Raw genomic sequence first — 15445 nt, 5'->3', positions numbered from 1 at the left:
CGTTCTTTGCAGTAGAGAGAGACTGACTGTATCACAAGGATTTTCCGTACCTTTCTCTAAAAATGCAGGATACAAATGGTTCAGTACATATGCTTCAGTAAAAATATTAGTGTATTTGCAAGAACCTGGGGAAAGAAAATTCACATTTGTGTGGATTTATGTAAACGATAGCTATCAAATTAAGTTTTATTCAGAATTATGTTGGTTATTTTAGTTGTGTTTCAATGAGTAATCAGAAAAAAACATTTAACTCTAAGAACACTATATATTATAGCATACTATTTCATAATGTAATGAAATTAGAAGTCAGTTCTGAAAAAGTGAAGATGATATTCTTTGATAATGCATAAATTCAGGTTCTAGAATTCTTTCAATAAGCAAATGCATTTTTTACTGTCTTACACAACTTAGAAATATGGATAAGAAGAGTCAAACAATATGAATAAGCACTGAATATGTCTTAAGTGTACAATTTTCAGAATAACATATTTATTACCAGAAGGATGTTAACTGATTTTCATAAAATATAATTTTCTATAAGACAATAATTGTTCGTTATTATTTCTTTAGTTTTTTCTGATTGCTTTTATATTTATTAGATGACTAATCTAACAGAAATACTTCTGAATAAATTATACACAAATAAAATTAGTATTAATAAGTAATTAAATTGTATGTTAAGTAATATAAAGCATATGTACTATAAAATTATCATTATAATATTCATTGACTAAATCCTACTGTAGATAAAATGTTGAGAATTTTTTTTTCCATAGGTTTTTGGGAAACAGGTGATATTTGGTTATAAGAGTAAGTTCTTTAGTGGTGATTTGTGAGATTTTTATGCATCCATCACCTAAGCAGTATATACTGAACCAATTTGTAGCCTTTTCTCCTTCACTCACTTCTCACCACTTCCCCCGAGTGCCCCAAGTCCATTGTACCATTCTTATTCTTTTGCGTCCTCACAGCTTAGCTCCCACTTATGAGTGAGAACATGGAATGTTTGGTTTTCCATTCCTAAGTTACTTCTACTTCACTTAGAATAATAGTCTCCAATCCCATCCAGGTTGCTGCGAATGCCATTAATTCATTCCTTTTTATGGCTGAGTAGTATTCCACTGCACATATATATACCACAGCTTATCGAAAGATGGAAATTTGGGCTGGTTCCATATTTTTGTAATTGTGAATTGTGCTGCTATAAACATGAAAGTGAAGTGTCTTTTTTGTATAATGACTTCTTTTCCTCTGGGTAGGTACCCAGTAGTGGGATTGCTAGATCAAATGGTAGTTCTACTTTTAATTATTTAAGGAATCTCCCCACTGTTTTCCATAATGGTTGTACTAGTTTACATTCCTACCAGTGGCGTAGAAGTATTCCCTTTTCACCGCATCTACATCAATGCCTATTATTTTTGATTTTTTGATTATGGCCATTTTTGAGGTAGTAAGGTAGTATTGCATCGTGGTTTTCATTTGCATTTCCATGATCATTAGTGATGTTGAGCATTTTTTCATGTGTTTGTTGGTCATTTGTATATCTTTTTTTTTGAGAATTGTCTATTTATGTCCTTAGCCCACTTTTTGATGGGATTTATTTTTCTTGCTACTTTGTTTGAGTTCCTTGTAGATTCTGGATAATAGTCTTTTGTTGGATGTATAGATTGCGAAGATTTTCTCCCACTCTGTGGGTTGTCTGTTTACCTTCCTGAGTGTTCCTTTTGTCATGCAAAAGCTCTTCAGTTTAAGTCCCAGCTATTTATCTTTGTTTTTATTGCATTTGCTTTTGGGCTCTTCCTCATGAAATCCTTGCTTAAGTCAATGTCTGGAAGGGATTTTCTGATGTTATCTTCTAGAATTTTCGTAATTTCGGGTCTTAGATTTAAGTCCTTGATCCAACTTGAGTTGATTTTTGTATAAGGTGGGAGATGAGGATCTAGTTTAATTAACCTACACATGGCTTGCCAATTATCCCTACACCATTTGTTGAATAGGGTGTCCTTTCCCTGCTTCGTGTTTCTGTTTGCTTTGTTGAACACAAATAGAGAATCTAAGGTTACACCTCATGGAACTAGAGAAACAAGAAAAACCAAACCCAAACCCAGCAGAAGAAAGAAAATAACCAAGATCAGAGCAGAAGTAAATGAAATTGAAACAAACAAAAATACAAAAGATAAATGAAACACAAAGCTGGTTCTTTGAAAAGATAAATAAAATTGATAAGCCATTGGCAAGATTAACCAAGAAAAGAATAGCAAAGCTCCAAATAAGCACAATTAGAAATGAAATGGGAGCTAATACACCCGACACCACAGAAATACAAAAGATCATTTAAGGCTACTATGAACACTTTAAGTGCATAGACTATAAAACCTAGAGGACATGGATCAATTACCAAAAAGATACAACCCTCCTAGTTTAATTCAGGAAGAATTAGAAACCCTGAACAGACCAATAACAAGCAGGAAGATTGAAACCGTAATAAAAAATTACCAACAAAAAGAGTCCAAGACCAGCTGGATTCACAGCTGAATTCTACCACATAGTCAAAGAAGAATTGGTATCAATCCTGTTGACACTATTCCAAAAGATACAGTAAGAGGGAGCTAGGCACAGTGGCTCACACCTGTAATCCTGGTACTTTCGGAAGCCAAGGCAGGTGGATCACTTGAGGTCAGGAGTTCGAGATCAGCCTGGCCAACGTGGTAAAATCCCATCTCTACCAAAAATACAAAAATTAGTTGGGTGTGGTGGTGGGTGCCTATAATCTCAGCTACTTGGGAGGCTAAGGCAGAAGAATTGCTTGAATCTGGAAGGCAGAGGTTTCAGTGAGCAGAGATCATGCCACTGCACTCCAGCCTGGGTGACAGAATGAGACTCACTCTCAGAGAGAGAGAGAGAGAGAGAGAAAATCTTCCATAAATAATTATATTAAGCCAGTATCACCCTAATGCCAAAACCAGGAAAGGACATAACAATGACAGCAAGAAACTACAGACCAATATTCTTGATAAATGTTAAAATCCTTAAAAAAATACTCGCTAACCAAATCTAATAGTATATCAAAAAGATAATTCACCATGACCAAGTGGGTTTCATACCAGGAATGCAGTGATATGCAAGTCAATAAAGAATGTGATACACCACATAAAGATAATCAAAAACAAAAATCACATAATCATCCCAATAGAGGCAGAAAACACATTTGACAATATTAGCATCCCTTTATGATTAAAACCCTCAACAAAACTAGCACAGAAGGGACATACCTCAATGTAATAAAAGCCATCTATGACAAACCCTCAGTCAACATAACAGTGAATAGAGAAAAGTTGAAAGCATTCCCTCTCAGAACTGGAACAAGACAAGAATGCCCACTCTCACTATTCCTCTTCAACAGAGTACTGGAAGTCCTAGCCAGAGCAATCAGACAAGAAAAAGAAATAAAGGACATCCAAATTGGTAAAGAGAAAGTCAAACTTTCACTGTTTGCTGATGATATGATTGTATACCTAGAAAACCGTAAAGACCCCTCTAAAAAGCTCCTAGAACTGAGGAATGAATTCAGCAGTTTCAGGATACAAAATTAATGTACACAAATCAGTAGTTCTGCTATACACTGACAGTGACCAAGCTGAGAATCAAATCAAGAACTCGACCCCTTTTACTATAGCTGCAAAAAATAAAATAAAATACTTAGAAATATACCTAACCAAGGAGGTGAAAGACCTTTACAAGAAAAACTACAAAACACTACTGAAAGAAATCATAGATGACACAAAAAAATGGAAACACATCCCATGCTCATGGATGGGTAGAATCCATATTGTGAAAATGACCGTACTTACCAAAGCAACCTACAAATTCAATGTTGAGAAATTTTTATAAAAATTATTTGGGTTTTCCTCTTTTTGTTTTAATTTCAAAACTACTGTAATTTCAAACTACATTAATGTACTGTTAAATCTTATGTTTCCATTTTTTTACAATTTTTTAACATGAGGCATGCTATGATTCATACAATAAAAATAGTTGGATAAGCTATTAAAATATCATAATTTTAAATGAATTGGAAATGCTGATAACAGTAGATGATTCATAGCAAGTTCTCTCAGAATGTAAATAATCCTATTTATTATCATTATTATTTAAGTTAACATTTACAATTTCCTTAAAACTGACCATAAAGCTTTATTCCTTAATTAAACTCTGATTTGGTGTAGATGTGAAACCCATTATGTTATGTAACATAACTGTTGTAACAGATGATAAGTTGCCAAGGAACTGACTTTGCCTGAGGAATTTGGGAGGAATTTCATGGTTGTGACAGTGGTTTTGATAATATAGTAGAGAAAACATAAAAAGAGAATAGGATGAAGAGAATTTGGTTAAGGTGTACAAAATACAGTTCAATAGAAGGGATCAGTTCTAGTATTTCAGCAGAACAGTAGGGAAACTATAGTTAACAATAATTTATTGTATATTACAAAAGAGCTATATATATATATATTTGTAAAAAGCAGAATTTTAAAAATGAAGAGGATTAAAGGAGCTCTGGGGATGATCACATTTAATGGGAAGAACAAGGAGGACGGGAGAGGGGGAAGAATGCCGATGTAGGAGGAGCATAGGAGAAACCAGGAGACTGAATGTTCCTCACTGGCAAGTAGGAGACCTTCCCCTTGTAGAGTTGGTCTCTGAAAATTCCAAGTTAAGTGCTATGACTCTTCAGATCATCGAATCCCCTTTATCTCATATTAAAGCAAACTTATTTTCTAGAATGTTCTATTTCTACAAATTATATTTCAATATGAAGGTGAAATTAATGTGCGTTAGAAATGAAAACTTACTAAATCTCTGAAATAAAACATACACAACTACAAAGAAAATTGTCTTTCAGCAATAAGATTGAAATTTTTTTTGGTAACGCAACAGAGATTTGGTAACTATAGCAAATGCTACTAACAATTTTGACAAGCAAATGAGATAACAAGAGGCTAAAAGAAAAGTTGTGAAAAAAAAACAAAAAAAGTTACAGAATTAAAGCTATGTTTATCTCATCAAGAAATTCAATATCATTTTCTTTAATAAAGCTCAGTGTAACATTATTATTTTATAAACTGTCTCCACCACAAAATGCTTTAGAGCATCTACGCTGCAGTAAGACAAGGTTAGACTTTTCTTTTAAAAGTTCCTCTTTTCTCTGTTAAATCTGAGTGTTTTTCAAGATCACAAAAGCTTTCAGTGGCTGTTTTAGTGCAATAGTAGTACTAGCAGAATAATAAAAACATAATTCTAAGTGATTACGCAAACTATCCTACATTTGAAACTTTACAACTTTAGCCTTGAATGTTTAATATAGCCATTTTTAAGCATTAAATATATTCTGAAATTTATTGCTTTCTTTGGCATTATGAAACTTCTATAAATAAAAGAATTTTTTACTAACTGCCTGTTGTCATTCTAATGGAATCAACGAAACAATGCTGCAATTGCAGAGGTACTGATTTTCTCAGAACAGTTAAGTGGATTTCAGAGAGTTAATCACAATTTTCTGAGAGACAGTATCATAGTACCAAGATGTTTCTCTGGCTTCATAATATTGCTGTACCTCCCTTGTGATGTTAATTCAATGCCCTCAAAATCTGTTTGTTACAATTATCTTGGTTTTCTTGGCTACTTACGGTAACTAGGACCCTTTTTATTTTAGTTTTGCCATTCTGTTTCATATCACATTTTATGTTTAAAAAGCATTCATTAGAATCAAATGACTTCTAAAGTCTAATGTTTCTTAGCTAATACTAAGGAAGTTTTCAGCATTCTTGGATCAAAATGAGTATCCACATTGCTTATATTACTTTAAATGCATTTACTTGGATCCTCCTGCAATTCAGGGAAGAGCTGGTTTAAATTTGCACTTTGAAATTTCTCTACAAAGGAATACACTTTCCAGTGCAGTATTTTATCTAATAATGTAAATAACATTTCTGGCAAGATGTTATAAGGTTCAATGAAAGATGCCTGATCAAATAGAATTACATGTCAATTTTTGGACATTTTTCTCCAAAGGTGTGGAAAATCTGGTTTTCAGACAGGGTTAGTTTGCTGGCAAATTTAAAAACACAGCATAAAGACACCAGAAGAGAATGAATTAATTTGGAGTCACCTAAACATGGTTCATCACTAATAATCTAGCCCTAGAGAATTCTGGTGACTTCTACTGATCTGGATGGCATGGGAGAAAAAATAACTAGAAAGGCTAGCAGAGATCACTTGGTACCTTAGTCCCTTGCCTCACGTAAGGGGAAAATAGTTCAAAATATTAGGGCCCAGGAAATTTACTAATAATTCCAAACTAGCTAGAATCATTACTTCAGTATTTTTATATAAGTATTCAGGGTTGGGAATAGTAGTTGAGGCTCCGGGCAGAAGATGGTTTTCATTTAATAAAGTATTTGTGAGTGAAAACTATTGGAAGGTAGAGGTCAAGATTGATGCATTATGAATCTCACAAGTTTGGTGAAAACACGATATGCACATAGAAAAATAAATAACAGCATATCAAATAGTAACATGCTCTGAAGATGATAAATACAGTAATATAAGAAATACATTATATAAGCAATATAATGTTAATTAGTGACAGATGCTACAAATATAATGGGCATGGTAATATAATCAGGGACTACTTTTAAAATGGTAGAAAGAGAAAGACTTTCAGAGCAAGCGACACCTGAGATGAGAATAAAATGAAGAAGAGACATAAAAGAGGTTTGTATCTGAAGGCCTAATTGGAGTGGGATAAATAAAAAATTTTAAAAATTAAAAAGTGGAGACAGCAAGTGTAGGCAATTTTTGAGAGATAAAATCAAATAAATGGAATTATAGATGAGTGTCTGGGGGTCTTGTATTGCAGTATTAAACCCAGGACCAATACCAACGTATACAAAAGATAATAGAAAACTGAAAAGAAATGAGGAAAATGAATGTGAGATCAATAATTGAAGTGACGAAGCTGGGATCAAGAGAGAAGTCACGTGATCTTAGAGGTGTGGTAGCAGAGGAACTAGAGACAATGTCAGCAGATCACCCAGTCAGCTGGGCCACCCAAAGGAGGAATAATATAGACAGGTAATAATTATAATAATTCAAAGAGAATATTCCTTGATCTTATACACTACTACACTGACATGGAGGACTCACAGTAGCTTATGAAAAACTGAAGATAGCTGTGCTGTGGCTAAAGTTTGCAGGAGCCCGGCTCCGGGACGAGTGGTACTGAGTGTCGCCTCCTCCACAGTGTGCTTCCTCAGAGGCTCATTACCCCAAGCTTGCTCTGTGTGGATTTCAGTGTCTGAGATTTAGGATACGTGCAGGTAAAACTATAGTCTTCACCTTTTCTACCCCAAGAGTCTTTCCATTCCTTCAGTGAGGTTTTATTTTTATTTTCTAAAATGGAAGTGGAAGGAGGGCATAAGAGAATATTATGAGATATGGCTTCTTTCTGGATAGACAGCAAAGGCTAAAATAAATGACTCCTGTTAATAGGCGTGAGTGGACAGAAAGAAAAAAGACGTTAAGGAAATGTACAACGCCTAAGATAATTCCTTTAAGTTGTTGTTGGCTATATTAAGGGTCTAAATAAAACTATCAATGGAATGCCTTGTTTTATTTTCTGTAAGGGAGAAATACAGTCTGAAAGGATGAATAAATGATCCTACCTAAGTGTGTGCCACAGGTTTGCTTCTTCATAACCCTGTAAGTGTAGGGATTTGAACAATTTAAAACTGGTAGTAAGAACTAAGTTTGGAGGTGAGATCTGGTACACAGCTTTTAAAAATCCAAGTTTCATCAAGAAGACAAAAAGAACTCTCAAGATTTATACAAAAGCTTGAGGAAGTAATAAAGTTAATTTAAGTCCAGCTATTGAGAACCAATTATCTTCAGTCCAAATTTTATCACTAAATAGTCAATAAAAGATAAAGTCAAAAACAGAATGCAATTGTGTATTGAAAAATATAATTGATGTAATTTTTTTTTTTTTTGAGACGGAGTCTCGCTCTGTCGCCCAGGCTGGAGTGCAGTGGCACGATCTCGGCTCACTGCAAGCTCCTCCTTCCGGGTTCATGCCATTCTCCTGCCTCAGCCTCTCCGAGTGGCTGGGACTACAGGCACCCGCCACCACGCCCGGCTAATTTTTTGTATTTTTAGTAGAGACGGGGTTTCACCGTGGTCTCGATCTCCTGACATCGTGATCCGCCCGCCTGAGCCTCCCAAAGTGCTGGGATTACAAGCGTGAGCCACCGCGCCCGGCCAATTGATGTAATTTTTTAAAAATATTACATTTAACAATTTTATAATATTACTCACATAAACCCTGAATATAATGTGGAGAGACATGAACAAACGCTGGAGGTGAACAGTAAATTATTTGCTCTTCTCACTCACTAATTTGATTCCTTAAAATTAAAATATAAATTGAGCCTCTAATTTCTGCTTAGACCTGTGTTCCCTGTTATAGGAAATACGAATATAAAAGAGATACATGTGAGTCCTGGATAGCAAGCTAATTTGGGAAATTGCTTTTAATTCCTGACGATGAAGCTAGCATTTGGCATGCTGAAATAGCAACATGCAACATCCCCCTGACCATACAAATTTAATCTGGATTCCAAAACCTCTTCAATTCCTCACTGGGAGTGTTAATATTCTAGGAGAAGTGGTAAATCATGTTGGTGTCACTGTTCATTAGGTGTTGATCATATTAGATTTAACACTACAATATCAGTTATCTGTTGTTTATTCAGGCAAGGAACGCAACACAATAGTTTAAAATGCAGTCCTAGACATACTGAGTTCAGATCCCAGCTTGTCTATTGCCTTCTGTGCATCTTAGGGAAAGGCACTTAGCCTCTCTCTGTCCTAGTTTCCTCAAAGCTCAAAGGCATATTACATGGACATATATAAAGGCAATCTCGGAGGAGAAAAGGAGGATGTTAAAGTGCCCTTCTCATTTTAACTAGTAGAAGTACTCATTTTTAAAATGTGTCATCTACCCCTTAGCTAGTGATCCCCTACTTAAGTGCTGTAGAAGTATTTTTATTGGAATTAACTTTTAAAGACACAGTTGAAATAGAATTTTTAAAACATAATGCTTGAAGGGTCCAAATTATGTGGTGTGAACTTTCCATACCAGAAAGGCGTTTTGTTTTCTGCTCCAACAAAATGAGTCTCTAAACAGCCACTAATGTTGAGAGAGATTGAAACAATACAGTAAAGTCTACTTACCATGGCAATTTAAACTTCTCCCTATCTATGATACATAATGCTCAAAGGCACATTTCAGCATAATGATAGTCAAAATTTGCTATGTAAGAAAAACGGCCATTTGGAGTGGATTTTTTTTTTTCTACTTGGTTTATGGAAAATGCTGTAGTCAGGTTTTGCAGCATGGAAAAGAAGCAACCTAGCAACTGAATTTCAAGAATGATGAAAGATAACTGAGTCAAATGTGCTGCCTCTTGAGACAGGAAATGGATGATTCTAGCCAAGCCTGACAGAAAAGAGAAACCTGAATAGGCACTAAAAGGGAAATATTCCCAGACGAAAACAACTTCTATTTAACAAGTGGACATTTAAAAAAGAATTTTTTTTCAGTCATTCTTAGTTTTCTTTACATACCTCATACATCCCAAAATCAGACAGTTTTATATGGGAAATAGTTATCCAGTATTTCATTGGATGAAAATGCAATGACTTTTTTTTTTTGACATTTATTTAGGCACAGGTTTAAATTTGGGCTTTTAACTTTGAAGTCATTTCATTCTCAGATTTTCTCTGCTGGTAAAAATGGAAACACTTAGCCATTAATACAATTTTGAAGGAGCCCAAGCCTTTTGCCTGCTCAGAGGTTATCAACTTGGAGAGATAAAACAACAAAGACAGTCCACAGGCACCATTTACACTAAGATTGCAAGCATGAGACACCTATTGGTGAGTCCTAATGCATGTTCACAGCAGGGGAAGAAGGAAAAATCTTTAAGGAAAAACAAATTTGCCAGAAACACAGCAGGAGAGCTTAACTGGGCAAGCAGAAAGCCCACACTACTTAAAACAGTAAGGATTAACAAGAAAACGTATTTGAAAAACAACGGTAAGAAAACATATCCAGAAAGGGGAAGGGATATTGTCTTGTATTCTAACACCAAGCAGAACAAGGTAATGAGAAAAAAGATAATAGAGGATGGCTTCCATAACCCTGATAATAAAGTGAAAGACACAAATGGTTATGAAAAATCTTGCAAACAACTTTCAAAATACTTTATTGGAAAGTCATTTTTTTTCCACTCTGACAAACTTCTTTACATTTTACCAGATTCATGTAAGTTATTTGTAGTGTAGTCAAATTTATTTTGATGTAAAATTTTCAAATGGGTAATAAATCTATGGGATATTTGTTCTGCTTTGGGTTATCTCCCTGGTGGAGATGATGAAAGGACAAATTCACAATGAATATGTTTTAATTTAAAATGGACTGCTTTAAACAAATGAAACAGAGAAGATCTTGCAGAGACCAACAAAGTCTAACTAAAATAAGTGTTTAATCCTAGTATTATTATATGCTGACTATTTAGATAAAGAGAAAGCAGTTGGACTAGTAATTTGATTATTATCTTGAATTATTTAGATTTTAAAAGAGAAAAAAGATAAGCCTGAATATTGATACAACAAGTTAGAGGCAGACAGGAAATGGGAAGTAGTACAGCATTCAATGGCACCAAGGCGGAAGTAAAAAGTGGCCGAATGGCCATCATAAGATGGGGCCAGTGTGGGTAGATTTCTCCATCCATTCTGGGTAGATCCCCTACTGAGGCCAGACCCTGATTCTCTGCTCTCCACTGGTGGATCTCAGTAGAGATCGTACAAGAGACCATGGACCCAAGAAAAGTGAAAGCTTTACTCATCATTACTTATACCGGCCTTGGTGAGGTACACCTATATCATGAGTACAATTTGCCTTTCCATCAAAAGTGAAAAAGGAAAAGAGAAAATGACTGATGCCACCTTCTTCTTTTGTTTTACCTGATAGTGAGAGGTGACAGCATGCTGGCAGCCTCCCTCAGCTTGCGGGGAGATGTGGAGGGAGAGGCGCGAGCGGGAACCGGGGCTGTGCGTGCTGCTTGCGGGCCACCGCGAGTTCCGGGTGGGCGGGCGTGGGCTCAGCGGACCCCACACTCGGAGCGGCCGGCTGGCCCCGCCAGCCCCGGGGCAGTGAGGGGCTTAGCACCCGGGCCAGCAGCTGCAGAGGGTGCGCCGGGTCCCCCAGCAGTGCCGGTCCACCGGCGCTGCGCTGAATTTCTCGCCGGGCCTTAGCTGCCTCCCGGCGGGGCAGGACTCGGGACCTGCAGCCCGCCATACCTGAGCTTCCCCTCTCCCCATGGGCTCCTGTGCCGCCCAAGCCTCTCCAAGTAGCGCCGTCCCCTGCTCCACAGCGCCCGGTCCCATCGATCGCCCAAGGGCTGAGGAGTGCGAGCGCGAGGCGCGGGACTGGTGGGCCGCTCCACCTGCGGCCCAGGTGCGGGATCCACTGGCTGAAGCCAGCTGAGCTCCTGAGTCTAGTGGGGACTCGGAGAATCTTTGTCTAGCTACAGGATTGTGAATGCACCAATCGGCACTCTGTATCTAGCTCAAGATTTGTAAATACACCAATGGACACACTGTATCTAGCTAATCTAGTGGGGACATGGAGAACTTTTGTGTCTAGCTCAGGGATTGTAAACGCACCATCAGCACCCTGTCAAAACGGACCAATCAGCACCTTGTCAAAACACACCAATCAGCTCCCTGTAAAATGGACCAGTCAGCAGGATGTGGGTGGGGCCAGATAAGAGATTAAAAGCAGGCTGCCTGAGCCAGCAGTGGCAACCCATTGGGGTCTTCTTCCACAATGTGTTCTTTTGCTCTTTGCAATAAATCTTGCTACTGCTCACTTTTTGGGTCTAAACTGCCTTTATGAGCTGTAACACTCACCGCGAAGGTCTGCAGCTTCACTCCTGAAGCCAGCGAGACCACGAGCCCACCGGGAGGAACGAACAACTCCAGACGCGCCGCCTTAAGAGCTGTAACACTCAGTACCTAGGTCTGCAGCTTCACTCCTGAGCCAGCGAGATCACGAACCCATCAGAAGGAAGAAACTCCGAACCCATCCGAACATCAGAAGGAACAAACTCCAGACGCGCCGCTTTTAAGAACTGTAAAACTCGGTGGAGCCAAGATGGCCAAATAGGAACAGCTCCGGTCTCCAGCTCCCAGCCCCAGTGACACAGGAGACGGGTGATTTCTGCATTTCTGCTTGAGGTACTGGTTTCATCTCACTAGGGAGTGCCTAACAGCGGGTGCAGGACAGTCGGTGAAGCGCACTGTGTGCGAGCCGAAGCAGGGCGAGGCACTGCCTCACTCGGGAAGTGCAAGGGGTCAGGGAGTTCCCTTTCCTAGTCAAAGAAAAGGGAAACAGACGGCACCTGGAATATCGGGTCAGTCCCATCCTAATACTGCGCTTTTCCAATGGGCCTGGAAAACGGCACACTAGGAGATTGTGTCCCGCACCTGGCTCGGAGGGTCCTATGCCCACGGAGTCTCGCTGATTGCTAGCACAGCAGTCTGAGATCAAGCTGCAAGGCGGCAGCGAGGCTGGGGGAGGGGCGCCCGCCATTGCCCAGGCTTGCTTAGGTAAACAAAGCAGCCAGGAAGCTCGAACTGGGTGGAGCCCACCACAGCTCAAGGAGGCCTGCCTGCCTCTGTAGGCTCCACCTCTGGGGGCAGGGCACAGACAAACAAAAACTAAGCAAGAACCTCCACAGACTTAAATGTCCCTGTCTGACTGACAGCTTTGAAGAGAGTAGTGGTTCTCCCAGCACGCAGCTGGAGATCTGAGAACGGACAGACTGCCTCCTAAAGTGGGTCCCTCATCCCTGAGCAGCCTAACTGGGAGGCACCCCCCCAGTAGGGTCAGACTGACACCTCATTCAACCGGGTACTCCTCTGAGACAAAACTTTCAGAGGAACTATCAGACAGCTGAATTTGTGGTCTCACGAAAATCCACTGTTCTGCAGCCACCGCTGCTGACACCCAGCCAAACAGGGTCTGGAGTGGACCTCTAGTAAACTCCAACAGACCTGCAGCTGAGGGTCCTGTCTGGTAGAAGGAGAACTAACAAACAGAAAGGACATCAACACCAAAAACCCATCTGTACATCACCATCATCAAAGACAAAAAGTAGATAAAACCACAAAGATGGGGAAAAAACAGAGCAGAAAAACTGGAAACTCTAAAAAACAGAGCACCTCTCCTCCTCCAAAGGAACGCAGTTCCTCACCAGCAACAGAACAAAGCTGGATGGAGGATGACTTTGATGAGTTGAGAGAAGAAGGCTTCAGACGATCAAACTACTCCGAGCTACGAGAGGAAATTCAAAACAATAGCAAAGAAGTTAAAAACTTTGAAAAAAAATTAGAAGGATGGATAACTAGAATAACCAATGGAGAGAAGGGCTTAAAGGAGCTGATGGAGCTGAAAGCCAAGTTTCAAGAACTACGTGAAGATTGCAGAAGCCTCAGTAGCAGATGCAATCAACTGGAAGAAAGGGTATCGCTGATGGAAGATGAAATGAATGAAGTGAAGAGAGAAGGGAAGTTTAGAGAAAAAAGAATAAAAAGAAATGAACAAAGCCTCCAAGAAATTTGGGACTATGTGAAAAGACCAAACCTACGTCTGATTGGTGTACCTGAAAATGATGGGGAGAATGGAACCAAGTTGGAAAACACTCTGCAAGATATTATCCAGGAGAACTTCCCCAATCTAGCAAGGCAGGCCAGCATTCAGATTCAGGAAATACAGAGAACGCCACAAAGATACTCCTCGAGAAGGGCAACTCCAAGACACATAATTGTCAGATTCACCAAAGTTGAAATGAAGGAAAAAATGTTAAGGGCAGCCAGAGAGAAAGGTCGGGTTACCCACAAAGGGAAGCCCATCAGACTAACAGCTGATCTCTCAGCAGAAACTCTACAAGCCAGAAGAGAGTGGGGGCCGATATTCAACATTCTTAAAGAAAAGAATTTTCAACCCAGAATTTCCTATCCCGCCAAACTAAGCTTCATAAGTGAAGGAGAAATAAAATACTTTACAGACAAGCAAACGCTGAGTGATTTTGTCACCACCAGGCCTGCCCTAAAAGAGCTCCTGAAGGAAGCACTAAACATGGAAAGGAACAACCGGTACCAGCCACTGCAAAAACTTGCCAAATTGTAAAGACCATCGAGGCTAGGAAAAAACTATAGCAACTAACGAGCAAAATAACCAACTAACATCATAATGACAGGATCATATTCACACATAACAATATTAACGTTAAATGTAAATGGGCTAAATGCTCCAATCAAAAGACACAGACTGGCAAACTGGATAAGGAGTCAGGACCCATCAGTGTGCTGTATTCAGGAAACCCATCTCATGTGCAGAGACACACATAGACTCAAAATAAAGGGATGGAGGAAGATCTATCAAGCAACTGGAAAACAAAAAAAGGCAGGGGTTGCAATCCTAGTCTCTGATAAAATAGACTTTAAACCAACAAAGATCAAAAGAGACAAACAAGGCCATTACATAATGGTAAAGGGATCAATTCAACAAGAAGAGCTAACTATCCTAAATATATATGCACCCAACACAGGAGCACCCAGATTCATAAAGCAAGTCCTCAGTGACCTACAAAGGGACTTAAACTCCCACACAATAATAATGGGAGATTTTAACACCCCACTGTCAGCATTAGACAGATCAACGAGACAGAAGTTAACAAGGATATCCAGGAATTGAACTCAGCTCTACATAAAGTGGACCTAATCGACATCTACAGAACTCTCCACCCCAAGTCAACAGAATATACATTTTTTTCAGCACCACACCACACCTATTCCAAAATTGACCACATAGTTGGAAGTAAAGCTCTCCTCAGCAAATGTAAAAGAACAGAAATTATAACAAACTGTCTCTCAGACCACAGTGCAATCAAACTAGAACTCAGGATTAAGAAACTCACTCAAAACCGCTCAACTACATGGAAACAGAACAACCTGCTCCTGAATGACTATTGGGTACATAATGAAATGAAGGCAGAAATAAAGATGTTCTTTGAAACCAACGAGAACAAAGACACAACATACCAGAATCTCTGGGACACATTCAAAGCAGTGTGTAGAGGGAAATTTATAGCACTAAATGCCCACAAGAGAAAGCAGGAAAGATCCAAAATTGACACCCTCACATCACAATTAAAAGAACTAGAAAAGCAAGAGCAAACACATTCAAAAGCTAGCAGAAGGCAAGAAATAACTAAAATCAGAGCAGAACTGAAGGAAATAGAGACACAAAAAACCCTTC

The 15445-nt window shown here is 38.8% G+C and overlaps 1 protein-coding gene across 3 annotated transcripts in view; it reads right to left on the bottom strand.

The window, feature by feature from the left end:
• The window catches only part of SGCZ (sarcoglycan zeta), a 1129050-nt gene that overhangs the window by 447924 nt on the left and 665681 nt on the right, over window positions 1-15445 (bottom strand). The window lies entirely within an intron of this gene.

This window comes from Hylobates moloch, unplaced genomic scaffold (assembly GCF_009828535.3).
Source record: "Hylobates moloch isolate HMO894 unplaced genomic scaffold, HMol_V3 SCAFFOLD_8, whole genome shotgun sequence".
Taxonomy (NCBI): Eukaryota; Metazoa; Chordata; class Mammalia; order Primates; family Hylobatidae; genus Hylobates; species Hylobates moloch.
This window is presented reverse-complemented; position numbering and strand designations above follow the sequence as displayed.